The 14,303-nt window shown below is 42.6% G+C and overlaps 1 pseudogene; it reads left to right on the plus strand.

Moving 5' to 3' along the window:
• LOC102738366 (importin subunit alpha-1-like) overlaps positions 1–8,145 on the plus strand; it is a 24,649-nt pseudogene extending 16,504 nt beyond the window's left edge.
• Positions 8,146–14,303: the final 6,158 nt, after the last annotated feature.

A 14,303-nucleotide genomic window follows, 5' to 3' on the forward strand; every position in this document is an offset into this window, starting at 1 on the left:
ACACTAGAGATTTAGGGTATATATTGGTCTGTGAGAAGAAACTGTATCCCAAAATTTTAAAGAGAGAACAACTTCTATATATACCAAAAATAAGGTTAACTACAATGAAGGGATAGAATATGACTCTAAAAATGAACAATAAAAATGTTTTTTAAAAAAGGGATTGATAAGATGTTGGTTGAAAGAGGGGAAAAGAAAACTTGAAAAAAAAAAAAAGACAGTTAAAAAAAAATTAACTTTGAAAGACTACAGAATCATGGTAAAAAAGCCATGGATTCTATGTGCAGTATTCCCCTAGTGCTGGAGTTCTGCCATTGTCATTGATCGGTAAACTTGGTCTTGGCTGGCTGTTCTTGCTGATCTTCTGGGGGAGGGGCCTGTTGCCCTGATTCCCAAATGTCTTTGCCGGGGGGCGGGGCTAAGTAATCTCAGGTTTGCTCTCGGGAGCTTTTGTTCCCTGCAAGACTTCCATACAGCTTTGGAGGATGAGAGTGAAAATGGCGGCCTCCCAATCTCCCCCCCGGAGGAGCCGAGAACTCGGGGCCCCGCTCCTCAGTGCGCCCCCAGAGAAAAGCAATCAGTCACTCCCATCTCCTTGGTCTCCGGCCGCACTCCGTGCTCCCCCGGCCTGTGACCGAGCATTTCTATCTCTGGCACCCGACCCCGTGTGGAGTCTCCAAACCCAGCAGATCCCTGCAGTGCGCTCCCGCGCCGCTCCTCCCAGGGGAGGAAGGGGAGTCTCCCTGGATCTGCCGCTTGTTGGGTCCCTGCTGGAGGAGCAGTGGCCCAACTGTGCCATGGATCACGGTTTATGGCAACCCCGAGCTGAGAGCCCGCGCCTCGGCTCCATCTCTGCAGCCAGCTTCCCCACTCCGATACCTGGGAGCTCTGCCACACTCAGGCACCCCTGATCTTTCTGTGACCCCGAGGGTCCTGAGACCACACTGTCCCAGCTAGGGTTCCACCCCACGCTTAGCCACTGGAGCGACATCCCTCAGCGGAGCCGACTTCTAAAAATTCCAACTTTGTGCTCCGCGGCTCTATCACTTGCCAGAAGCGGCCAACGGAGGCCCCTCCCCCCCCGTCTATCCTCCTGAATATCACCTCGGATTCACTTCTCCGCACGTCCTACCTTCCAGAAAGTGGTCGCTTTTCTGTTCAGAGAGTTGTTGCTATTCTTTTCTTCGATCTCCTGTTGAGTTCATAGGTGTTCAGAATGGTTTGATCCCTATCCAGCTGAATTCCTGAGACCAGACGAAATCCAGGTCTCCTACTCCTCCACCATCTTGCTCTGCTCCCCAGGACCTTAGATTCTTGCCTACATCATTAACTGAGTCTAAACTTTTATCACCAAGTCCAGCATGGTGCCTGGTTCATGTTAGATGCTCAATAAATATTTGTTGTATTAGCTTAATGCAATTTACCCTCTTACCCTCTATATAACCTCTTTCTTAGCAAGCAACATTTTTTTAAAAAGATTTATTTATTTATTTGAGAGAGGGGCGTTAGAGAGGCAGAGGGAGAGAGAATCCCAAGCAGACTCCCCATTGAGCATGGAGCCCAAGGCGGGGATCAATCTCACAACTCTGAGATCAATCCTGAGATCACAACCTGAGCCAAAACCAAGATACAGATGTTTAACCCACTGTACCACCCAGGCACCCCAGCAAGCAACATTTTTTGATGCAAGTTTTCCCGCTTACTAGCCATGTAACTAAGGGAAATGCAATTGACACATCTGAGTTTGAATCGTCTTATCCATTGGTTAAGATTCTAGAATCATGGGTTGAAATGAAAATTAAACAAGATAATATTCTTGGTATTTCATATGTGCTCAGTAATGTTCTCTGATATTATTATTGTTACACAAAACATGGCGGAGACATCATGATGTCCCCAGGAAGTGAATTTAGGCTGAGATGGTAGCTTTCCAAAGATTTTAGTAAGGAATATTTTACATATTCCTTAGCTCCCACTGACCTCAGTATTTAACAGATAATTGCCAGAGTTGCTGTGGAATTCCAATTTGGGGGAAATGTTGTCTCTTTGTTTTTGCAAGCAACTTTTAAAACCTGTTAAATCACCACAAACAAACTAAATGTCTCCCTAGAGGGACTTCCTTGGAGAATATTTCCCATCCCCTGTCCCCAGGGCAGCATTTTACAAGCAATTTAAAAAAAAATTCTAGAATTGTTGCCACAAGAATCATGACTCACAGCCCACAAAAGGGTGCTGGTGAGGAGGCCCTCCACAGACGAGGTGTATTTCCAGGTGTGCTCAGAAGTCAACTTTCAGAAGCTGCATCAGGCCAGACTGATAACAACCCCAGGCAACACAAAGACCCAAAACCAATCTTTGAGTAGCTCCACAAGCAGAACAGCAAGATCCTGTCGTTGGCTTAAGGAAGATCACACGCTGGCTTCCGCAGAGTGCTGGGGAGCACTGTGCCTGAGATCCGACCCGCAGCGCCCACCTGGGCTCCAGGGGAGCGCACACTGCCCCTTTCACTCAGGGCTCCTAGAGCTGCGCTCCAGCACATGGTTTCTGCTTCAACACAATAGTCCTTCATTTATGCTATTTCTGTCTTATGTTGACTAGCTTAGGGTCCTATAAAACTCCTAATTGTTTAATACGCTGCTGAAATTCTTGCTCCCCAAAGAAAACTACAGTGACACAGATGTGAACACCTTCTATGTAATACTGGTGACTAATCCAACACCATATCGTAAGTCCCCTCATGACCAAAGTCAGCTCAAGAATATGAGGAAAGTTTGACGCCATCTTTGGGCTGAGCCCTGGGGGACATTTTGAGAGCAGCTGCCCTGCAGCCTGCCCGCCCCCACTGCCCCCCCCACCACCCTGTGGAAGCCTGAGCCTGCCCATCTTTCTCCCTTTGCCTCTTAGGCACGTCCACCAATGAGAATGCTAATTCACCAGCTGCCCGCCTGAACAAATTCAAGAACAAGGGGAAAGACACTACAGAAATGAGGCAGCGCTGAATACAAGTTAATGTGGAGCTGAGAAACCTAAGAAGGATGACCAGATGCTGATAAGGAGAAATGTAAGCTCACATCCTGACGAGGCTACTTCTCCACTGCAGGAAAACCGCAACAACCAGGGCGCTGTGAATTGGTCTGTTGATGACATCGTCAAAGGCATAAATAGCAACAATTTGAAAGCCAGCTCCAGACAACTCAAGCTGCTAAGAAACTGCTTTCTGGGGAAAAACAGCCCCCCATAGACAGTATAATCTGGGCTGGTTTGATTCCAAAATGTGTGTCCTTTTGGGCAGAAGTGATTGTAGTTCCATTCAGTTTGAATCTGCTTGGGCTCTCACCAACATTGCTTCCAGGACATCAGAACCGACCAAGGCTGCAGGAGATGGAGGTGCTATCCCCGCCTTCATTTCTCTGTTGGCATCTCCCCATGCCTACATCAGTGAACAAGCTCTGTGGGCTCTAGGAGACATTGCAGGTGATGGTTCAGTTTCCTGAGACTTGGTTATCACGTATGGGCAGTTGACCCCCTGTTGGCTCTCCTTGCAATTCCCAATATGTCATCTTTAGCACGTGCTTATTTACTTAATCTTACCTGTACAATTTCAAACTTTGGTTGCAACAAGAATCCTGCACCTCTGTTCGATGCTGTTGAGCAGATTCTTCCTACCTTTGTTCGTCTCATGCATCATGATGATCCAGAAGTTTTAGCAGATATCTGCTGGGCCATTTGCTACCTACTGATGATCCAAATGAATGGATTGAAATGGCTGTAAACACAGGAGTTGTGCCCCAACTTATGAAACCTCTAGGAGCTACTGAATTGCCCATCATGACTCCTGAGCTATGAGCCATAAGAAATATTGTCACTGGGACAGATGAATAGATAACACATTGTAGTAGATACAGGAGTACTTGCTATCTTTCCCAGGCTGCTAATGAACCCCGAAACTAATATTCAAAAGGAAGCTATGTGGGCAATGTCAAACATGGCAGCTGGTTGCCAGGAGCAGATACAGCAAGTTGTGAATCATGGACTAGTCCCTTCCTCACTGGTGCTCTCTCTAAGGCAGACTTTAAAACACAAAAGGAAGCTGTATGGCCTGTGACCAACTATACAAGGGGCAGATCGTTTGAACAGATTGTATACCTTGTTCATTGTGGCATAATAGAACCACTGATAAACCTCTCAACTGCAAAAGATACCAAAGGTATTCTGGTTATTCTGGATGCCATTTCAAATATCTTTCAGGCTGCTGAGAAACTAGGTGAAAATGAGAAACTTAGTATAATGATTGAAGAGGGTGGAGGTTTGGACAAAACTGAAGTGCTATAAAACCATGAAAATAAGTCTGTGTACAAACTTCATTAAACTTGACTGAGGGGCGCCTGGGTGGCTCAGTCAGTTAAGCATCCGACTCTTGATTTCAGTTCAGGTCATGAGCTCAGGGTCATGAAATCCAGCCCTGCATCAGGTTCCATGCTCAGCGGTGAGTCCGCTTGAGATTCTCTGTCACCCTCCACCTATGCCCCTCCCACCCCCACACTGGTGTGCTTTCCGTCTCTCTTGCGCTCTCTCTCTCTCTCAAATAAATAAAACAAATTAAAAAATAACTAATTGAGAAGTATTTTTCTGTAGAGGAAGAGGAAGATCAAAATGTCATGCCAGAAACTACCTCTGAGAGTTCTACATTCCAAGTTCAGGATGTCACATCTGGGACCTTTAACTTAGTTTATACAGCTGAGGTATAAAGTTGTTTGTTGTGCACTACGTTGTATAAGTTTGTCTTACTGTTTGTCTACTAAGAAGTCTGTTTAAATGCATTTTGTTAATTGTTGCATTTTTTACAAGGAAACTATACTTGAACAGTACCAAATTGTACCTGCTCTATGAAGGTCCTCCTCTCAGTGGGGTTCTTATTTCTTGCAGAATCTCATACCTTACAGTATCCTGTAAATAAAGATTAAATTCCATCCTTTAAAAAAAAAAGAATATAAGGGAAGTTCAGTTTTAGAAGATGCTTAGATATTGGTACATACCATTAGTGGATTAAACTTTTTTTTGCTTTCAAGATTTTGTTTAAATTCTAGTTAGTTAATGTATTGTGTAAAGTATTAATTTCAGGGGTAGAATTTAGGGATTCATCACTTGCATATAACACCCAGTGCTCATTACAAGTGCTCACCTTAATATCCTGCACTCAGTTACCCCATCCCCCTCCCACCTCCCCTCCAGCAAAACCCTCAGTTTGTTCTCTATTCAAAATAATCATCTAAAAAAATACTGAAAAAGGAATTTGACCTATCCCTAATAAAATCACGAACAGAAATGGAAATGTAGTGAACATTGTACTTAAAGGTAACTACTAGAAACAGTTTCATGAAAAATCCAGAATAAAACAAAGGAGCCCAATATTATGATTATTATTTAATAGGTAGTTTTTGACAATTACAAGAGAGCATAAAACAAAAATTAGATGCCTAGGTATAAGAAAAAGATGAAAAGAAAAAGATGAAATTATTACACCTTGTAAATGGCATAATTCTAAGCCTAAAAGTGGCAAAAGAATCAATTGAAAAATTATGAGAATTTTTAAATGCAATGATTACAATAAACTTATTAAAATGTATGGCGTTCATATATATCAGCAATGACCACTTTTTTCTTTTTTTTCTTTTTTTTTTAGCAATGACCACTTTTTAAAAAATTACAATTTAAAATGTTTCCACTCTTAGTAGTAACTGACCTAGACAGTTTGGCTGGGTACACCGTCTTAAAAAAATTGTTGTGGTCTAAATGGGAGAAAAAGGCAAAACATGGGGCATTGGAGAGATTGGAACAAATGAAGTGATACACATGAAGGCAGGGTCTCTGCGTGTCTGTGGCAGCCTGGCGGCAGGTGCTCAAGGAGACCTGAGCTAGCCCAGCTGGGGTTGGAGCTCCTCAGACTTGCCAGGTAAGCTTCCCACGAGGCTTTGGCAGTTCCCCCATTCCTCTGCCTAGATCCTTCATCCCCAGAGATCCTCATGGCTCACTCCCCACCTACTTCCCGTTTTGGCTCAAAACTTACCTGGCTGAGCCTCACTCTGACCATTCTATTAAAAATTATAAGGTATCCACTGGGCCCATCGGCCTTACTCTGCTTTATTTTCTCCATTGTGCTTTTGTTTGTTTGCTGCCTCTCCCTACTAATAATGTAAGCTCCATGAGGGCAAGGTTTTTTAGTCCATATTGTTCACTTGTTGCATGAATGAATGAATGAATGAATGCAAATATACATAAAGTTTAAAGATAGAAAAGCACCAGAAATAAAACATTAAATATGCTATGGTAATGGTATTGAGTGATTATTTTTGTTTTATTTCCCAAACTTTTTGTAACTTAAGTTATTACTTTTATTTATTAAAAAAATGCATATTTTAAAAGGATTAGTGCGCTGGCTCGATAGCTCCTTTCCCAAGTTGTTTGCTAGGAGAAAGGCGTATGCAGGGAACAGACAGGCTCACTATACAGCTTAACCACAAAAACAAGCATACAATCTATTTTCATTAAGCCTGCTTTTGATTTCATTGTTTTAAATCTTTAGATGTTCTTAACTGTAGCTGTTATCTGTGTCTTGAGACCACATTTTTATCTGAACATTTTAATTACTATTTTTTTCCAAATGGATCACCTTTTCTTATCCTAGATTGAATACCTCCAGCTAATCCCAAATTGAAATTAGTTAGTAAGATTAATTGCATTTCATTGAAATGTTCTTAAATGTATACTCTTTCCTTTCAAGTTGAATCCTCCTTCCAGTATTAATGCTTGGTGAGTCTTATGTTTCAGTTTCATCCCAGCTGCTGGATCTATTGTTTTTAAAGAGTCAACTCACACTGTTTGCGTACATGTTCGGACTATTATATTTTAAGTTGACTCATTAAAAATTAAAATTACTTATTAGGTGTTTGCTTTAAGAAACCTTTGGGGTTTACATCAAGTGAGACAGTTGATAATGATTACTAGTAACTGCTGAAGAAAAAGAACCTCAGTCTTTTTGCATATAAGTGTTGGTTTGCAACATATTCACCTAGTTGCTTGGAGGAATTCTTAGTATGTATGGAATATTCTGGAGCTCTTTTGTATGTGAGGGCTTTTGGCCTCATAGAATAGTTCCATGTAAAGAGCTTCAGGGCCTATTTCTAGCCATCCTTCCTCCTTGATATATGTCAAGTTATCCCTAAGAAGAAAAATATTGACCACCCTGTGGTTCCCAAGAGACCCTAGAGATGGCCTGGGAATAAAATTTTATATGATAGCTACATTTAATTCTATTAAAAGGTCTGTGGACTTTTCATGTCTACATTTTCTGGAACTGTTCGAGATTTGCTATCAGGCAAAGCCCAAGCACTTTTGGAATTAGGTGATCTCATAGCCTTCATAAAAAGCCTTCTTAACCTTTAAGAAACACCAAACATTCCCAGTCAACCACAAACGAAATTGGCAGATATCCTCTTGCCGTGCAGAGGATATGGAGAGAAAGTGGACAGAAGATGAAGTCCAAGTGGCAGAAAGCCTCTTAGGCAGCCAGTTCCTAAACAGGTGTTTGTACATTTACTTTTAGTGACCCTAACAAGCCCCACTGAGGCCACTTGGTGAGGTCCTGACTCCTTTCTCTTTTCTCTTAGCCCCACAGAGCTCATGATGTAATTCTCTGGCAAAGCAAGCTTGCCAAAAGATGTTTGCTTGGCTGCATTCCCATCAGCAAAATTGTCACACATTTATCCTGAAGCAATATTAAAGTGTCCAAGATAGAAATGTCAGAGCATATGTTAGGATATTCTGCATGATTAGACCATGCCCTCACATCAGTGATCCGCCACTAAATTCTGTGTCCAGACTATTGCTAGGCCTGGTGACACCTGTTAGAGGCCAGAGGTATGAGCAATACACAAGTAGAAGAAATCCCCAGAGCTGGGCCCAAGAGGGGGCTTAAATTAGAAATACCCACCCGTGAAAAAAAAAAAAAATACTCCTAAGGGATAGTTATTAGTGAAAACAGGCAGTGGAATCTGTGATTGAGAATGCTGGTATCTCCTGTTGTCCATTCTCTTTTTCTTCCTTTAGCCCCAGTTTAAGCTGCTGGACCCATGGTTACCCACATAAAGACTATACTTCCTAGCTCTCTTGCAGCCATATGTGGCCGTGAAGCTAAATTCTGGCCAATGAAATATGAGTCCAACTGACACATGCAACTTCTGAGTTGTTTGCCTAAAAGGAAAGAGTGTTATTTTCCACTTCCTCTTTTTCCCTTCCCACTGGCTGGAAAGTGGACAGAAGATGAAACAAGGAGCATCATCATAGACCACAAGCTGGAAGCCATGCACTGAGGAGAGTGGAACAGCAAGCAAGGAGTCTAGCTCCCCAACGTCACAGCTGCACCATATCAGCTCTGGGCCATTTGCCCTCACACTGTTACATGAGGTGGACATACAGTCCTATCTTGTTGAAGCCACTGTTATTTTGGCCTTTGTTAGAGCAGTAAAGCTTATATTCCAACTAAAACAAACCAGAGGTCAAGACCTACAAAGATAGAAATTAGTCTTTTGACTATTTTAGTTATGTACACATGAGAATAGAAGATAGGCTAAGGTCAAAAATGAGAATAAAAAGGGAAAGTGAAGGAAGATCTCTTAGCTCAGGCTACTATAACAAAACACCATAGATCTGGAGACTGGGACATCCAAGATCAAGGTGCTGGCTGATTCAGTACCTGGTGAGAGCCTTCTTCCTGGTTTATAGATGGCTGCCTTCTTGCTGTATCCTCACATGGCTCAGCTCAGCTCTCTGGCCTCTTACTATGAGGACACTAATCCCATTCATAAGATTCACCCTCATGACCTAATCACTTCCCAGTGACCCCATCTCCTAATACCGTCACATTGGGGTTAGATGTCAACATATGAATGGGGGGCCGGGGGAGCACAAACATTCAGTCCATAACAGATGATCAAGTTAAAAGGAAATATTGCAGAGCCAATTTTGTGAACACTGAAGATTCATCAGAGTGCTTCTTATATGCCCATCAAGGGACAACTACTTAATGGGATTGAAATAAGCTCAACATCATGGTTGGTGTACCTTAGCTCTTGGCTCATGGAGCAGGACTTCAGATTTGTTACTTTGGAATAAACTTAGATTCTTTTGTGCGCCATATGAGAACAAAGATGAATGAAGCAGAGTTATTCAGCCTATGGCTAAATAAAACATATAATCCTTTAATCTTGATGTTTAATATTAAATGTGGATGATCCCAGATCACTAGACTGTTGACTCACAGCTGTACATGTCCTATAAACCATGCTGCCTTGGAATACTATGCTAATAATCAATATTGCATTTACTTTTGGTTTATGCAATCAGATCGGAAAAACTAATCAGTGGGCTGAGAACTCAAGGCTTTTGTCACAATAGAATGTGAGAGTATTTTTAGTTGTCTTTTTTTTTCTTTAAAGATTTTACTTATTTACTTGTCAGAGAGAGAGAGAGCACAAGCAGGGGGAGCAGCAGGTTGAGAGAGAAGCAGGCTCCCTGCTGCGCAAGGATCCCGATGTGGGACTCAATCCCAGGACCCTGGGATCATGACCTGAGCCAAAGGCAGACACTTAACTGACTGAGCCACCCAGGCATCCCATTTTTAGTTGTCTTTTATGTGAGTCTAATAATGATTTGTTAAGCATCCTTCCAACTAGTTTTATGATAAATCTTGTATAATCGGGGTATAATCAGAACTTACCTCTATACTCTGGTAGAATCCTATAGTGTTTTCTTGTGAGCCATGTAAAGACTAGGAAGAAAATATTTTTTGTATCCCAAGTAACATGTCAGTGACAAAATTAGTTAAATTAAATGATATCCAGATTCTTATTAGAACTGAGTCACTATACTCATGTTCGCTAAAATTAGGAACATAAGGCATTTTCTTAAAATAGCTTTTGTACAATAAAAAAGACTGAATTCTGAGCATATACTATGTTATCAAAGTTTGTACTCTGGTTTTAGCTTTTTTCTGTATAAAGATTTTCTCCTTCGCCAGTTAAAAAATACTTGATCCACTACTTCTATTGCTATGTAGTCCACCTACACGATAGAGAAGAAAACTAGTAGCACTTTTGGTTTCAAATGATTTCAAATGCATCGTGACAATACACAGTTTGAACTCATCAGTCTCTGACTGAATGCCAATACCTTTAATGTGTAAGAAGGTAGCAACTAAGCACCCTTTGGGATCCTGAGGAGACAGCATGCCCAGAACCATCGCTAGAAAATGACAGGGTGTAGTATCTGCTCAGGACAAGCTCTTTAGGAGCCTCTGGGTAAAACTCACCAGGAAAAGGCATAAATCCAGAAAATCCTCATAAAACTATAAACAGATGGGGCACCTGGGTGGCTCAGTCGGTTAATTGCCTTCGGCTCAGGTCCTGGGATTGAGCCCTGCGTCAGGCTCCCTGCTCAGCGGGGAGCCTGCTTCTCCTTCTGCCTCTCCCCTGCTCATGCTCTCTCTCTCTCTCTCTCAAATAAATAAATAAAATCTTTTTTAAAAAACCTCTTAAAAATGTTATTGTAGTGGGAGCACTTAACATGAGATCTAACTTTTTATAATTTTTGTTTAATTTACATTTCACTATTGCTAATTACAGGGAGAATGTGGTATAACAGATCTCTGTTTGCGAGTATGTGGAGACACTGGAATTCCCACTGTTGGTGGGAATGTAAAATGGTGCAGCTGCTGTGAAAACCATATGGAGTTTCCTCAAAATATTAAAAATGGAACTACCATCTGAGCCATCAATCCCACATCTGGGTGTTGACTCAAAAGACCTGAAATCAGGATCTCAAAGAATATTAGCACTCCCATGTTCATCACAGCACTATCCACAATAGCCAAGATGTAGGGACAACCTAAATGTTCAACAGATGAATGGATAAAGAAAATTTGGCATATACACACAATAAAATATTATTCAACCTTAAAAAGAAGGGAATCCTACAGAATGTAACAACATAAGGACATTATGCTAAGGGAAATAAGCCAGTCACAGGACAAATACTGCATAATTCCACATATATGAGGAATCTAAAGTAGTGAAACTCATAGAATCAGAGAGTAGAGTGGTGGCTGCCAGGGGCTAAGGGGATGGGGAATTGGGGAGTTACCAACTAATGGACATAGAATGATCTTTTTAAAATATATCATTTCACCTAACTCACAGAGTAAGAGCCAAAGCCCTTGCAAAGGCCTAAAATGGCCTGTGTGACCTGTTCTCTGATCTTTTGTGGTCATCTGTACATCATCAGGCTCTGCCTGGTTCCCAGGTCCTTATCCACCATGCTAACTGCATCCTACCTCATGTCTACCACACACCCCCCTCCCTAGGGCAAAACAAGCATGAGGTCACAAAGAAGGCTGATCCCACAAAGAAGGTGACCTAGCAGAGACTACGTGGATTTGCAGAGGTCACCTTCCATGCCCACATCCACCATATTCCCCATGCACCAGTTGAAAGAACTGGCTTCATGCTTGTTTGCTCGTTGCTATCAAGAGCAGCTACATGCTAGCTCTCAGTGACAGAACCCTCTTTCCTCAGCTTGGGTCTCACTTTTAGGCTTTCCTCCAAGTACCTATCAGAATTAACACCCCCTACTCAAAATGACTTCAGTTATTTCCCAAAGCACAGTCCTTATATAGCCTCTAGTTTCCCCAAGATTCTCATCCCTCTCCTACCCTGCATATTCTTTCTGCTGAGTGAATGCTTCACTGCACCCCATCTCCTTCCAGCACAGTCCTTGTGCTTTCTGGAACTCCCACTCAGAGATCAGCAAATTCCTCCAGTTCTTCTCTAAACACTCCCTCTACCACCTTGCCTTAATTGAAGCCTGTCTGTCCTCTGGAGACAGTAACCTCTTTCAGTTGTCCCAAGCAGAGGCTGTTTCGATTCTCAGACTAAAGGCTGAGAGTCAGAATAAGTGCCCCTCCGTATTCCTCCAGTACCAATTCCTGACTATAGTTCTCCATCCTTTTTTTTTTTTTTGAGAATTATAAAATTTAACTTTTAAATAGAAAAAAAATAGAAGTGATTGGTCAAAAATTCAAATTGGGTATACCCCAGAACGCAGCCCCCCAGCCATCCACCTGCACATATATGTGCATGTCCCTGCCTAGGCACATGTACACACATACACAAATGGACTCCTACCTGCATCTTTACACAAACATGTGCACATATAGACACACAAGAACATACATCTCATGTGCACATGTAGTGATATACACACATGTATCTGCAAGCTCACATAGATGTTTGATTTTATAAAATGAGATCATGCTATTCATGCTTTCAGTTTATTAGTATACTTTTCCCAAAGTATAATATAGATACAGAAAAGTGCACCCATCAGTTAGATGAATTGTCTCAAAGTGAATATACACATTAACACTCTTTCACGACTTTCTGTTTTCACTTAACACTGCATTGTGGAGATCTTCCCTTCAACACATAGACTCCAAGCTAATTCCATTTAATGAGTCCATTCTAGGGCCGAATGGATAATTTATGTAACTAGCCCTAGGTATTTAGGCTTTTTGCATTATTCCACTGTTAGAAAAATGCTGCAAGTATTATTCTTGTGCGTGTCTGTCTGTCTACATTTATGAGTCTATCTGAGAGTACAAATTCCGGGTTCCCTCACCATCTTATGCCAACATGTCCACAAGTCCCCTTGGCGGTCGCTCCCTGGTTGTCAGAGGAATCGCAGCCAGCCTGGCCTTTGTTACTTCGGGGCTCCATCATCCCCATGGAGGCTCATGAGCTCAGCTCGGGGCCCGCCTCTACAGCCCAGCCAGCAGAGGAACACCTCTCAGCTTCCTAGTGACGTCACTGCCCTGTCATCAAGGCATTGCCAGTGACCTCAATGAAAGGAGTGTCCTCGGGGTCCAGCATGGAACATAATCCCCTGGAGGTTTTTCCGGCCTCATAACATGCTTCCATCATGTTCACTTCCCTCAGCCTCTTTCTGTCTTCCCCCTCCTGCCAGGACAACTCAGGCATTTCCACTTCTCTTAGAGCAGGCCATCACTTTCTCCAGGTTCCAAAGAACTTCCCTAGCAGCAAGTTTGCCCATCTCTTGGGGTTAGGGTTGCCAGTTAAATTTGACTTTCCGATAAACAACAAATACTTTACAGCATAAGTATGTCTCAAATATTGCATGAGACATACTTTTATCTGGTGGCTCTCCCTGGGGTCCTTTCCAGGGTTTTACATTCTGTCTCCCCAAATCAAATAGATTCTTGCTTCTCCAGTCTTATAGTCTGTTCCCCTTGATTAAGCATCTTCAAAATCCAGTGCCAGGCATACCCCCTGCTCCTGTCCGGACATTCTAGGTAATTCTTGCAACTCCTTCCATGTATATTCTTCTTCTTCCCTTGTTCCCAATACATTCCCTTCTTCCCAATACATTCCCAGACAGATTTTGCTGGGATTTAACCCTAATCATAGGCCTGGAGTCTGGAAGAGGACATGAAAGTAATACCTGTTGCTTTGCAGAGGAGAGACCTCTATAGTCTCTTGGAGCATGGGGAAGCACAGGCTCTTCCGAGTGAAGGGTGGGCCCTCTCTGCAGGTTCTAAGGATTCAGGTGGTCTGCAGAGCCAGCATTTTCTGGAACTTTCATCCCGGTGTTTCCATCCCATGTTTCAGAATCCCAGGCTTTGCCAGCCAAGGCCCTGACTAGGAGTGTGCAGATAAGTGTAACAACCAGATCTCAGACAAGGAGAGGGAAGTCTCCCTGCATCTAAGTATTTGCTGATTTCCATGGTATAAATATCCCACAGTGGCTGATTTCAGATATGAATATGATGTCATTGAATATAAAGCTCTGAAGAGACACGAATAATTGGCCCTCATGGACTAGGAAGAGCTGGGTCCAGCATACCACCGGCCCTGCCCTTAGCATACATTTAAACATCTCCGGAGTTCTGTGACTCTATCAGGACTGTGTCTGTTACACAGCTGTGTCCACTCTTCTACTGCAGGGGACAAGAGCCTCTTTGTAAGCTACTGAAGAGGCCATCTGCCTCTCACACTTAGCCTGCTAATGGTCCTCAGTCTCCCATTATCCCTCTGCAGGGCAGCGATGCAATCTAGCAGTCACCAGCCAACTCTGCCATCCTTGTAGGCATTGTTCACCCCATATTTTTCAAATGTCTGAATATTTCAACTTACAAGGATATTCTCCTTCCCTGGAACTCTTCCCCAGGTTATCAC

Source organism: Leptonychotes weddellii, chromosome 13 (genome assembly GCF_054177405.1).
Source record: "Leptonychotes weddellii isolate Sample4059 chromosome 13, ASM5417740v2, whole genome shotgun sequence".
NCBI lineage: Eukaryota > Metazoa > Chordata > Mammalia > Carnivora > Phocidae > Leptonychotes > Leptonychotes weddellii.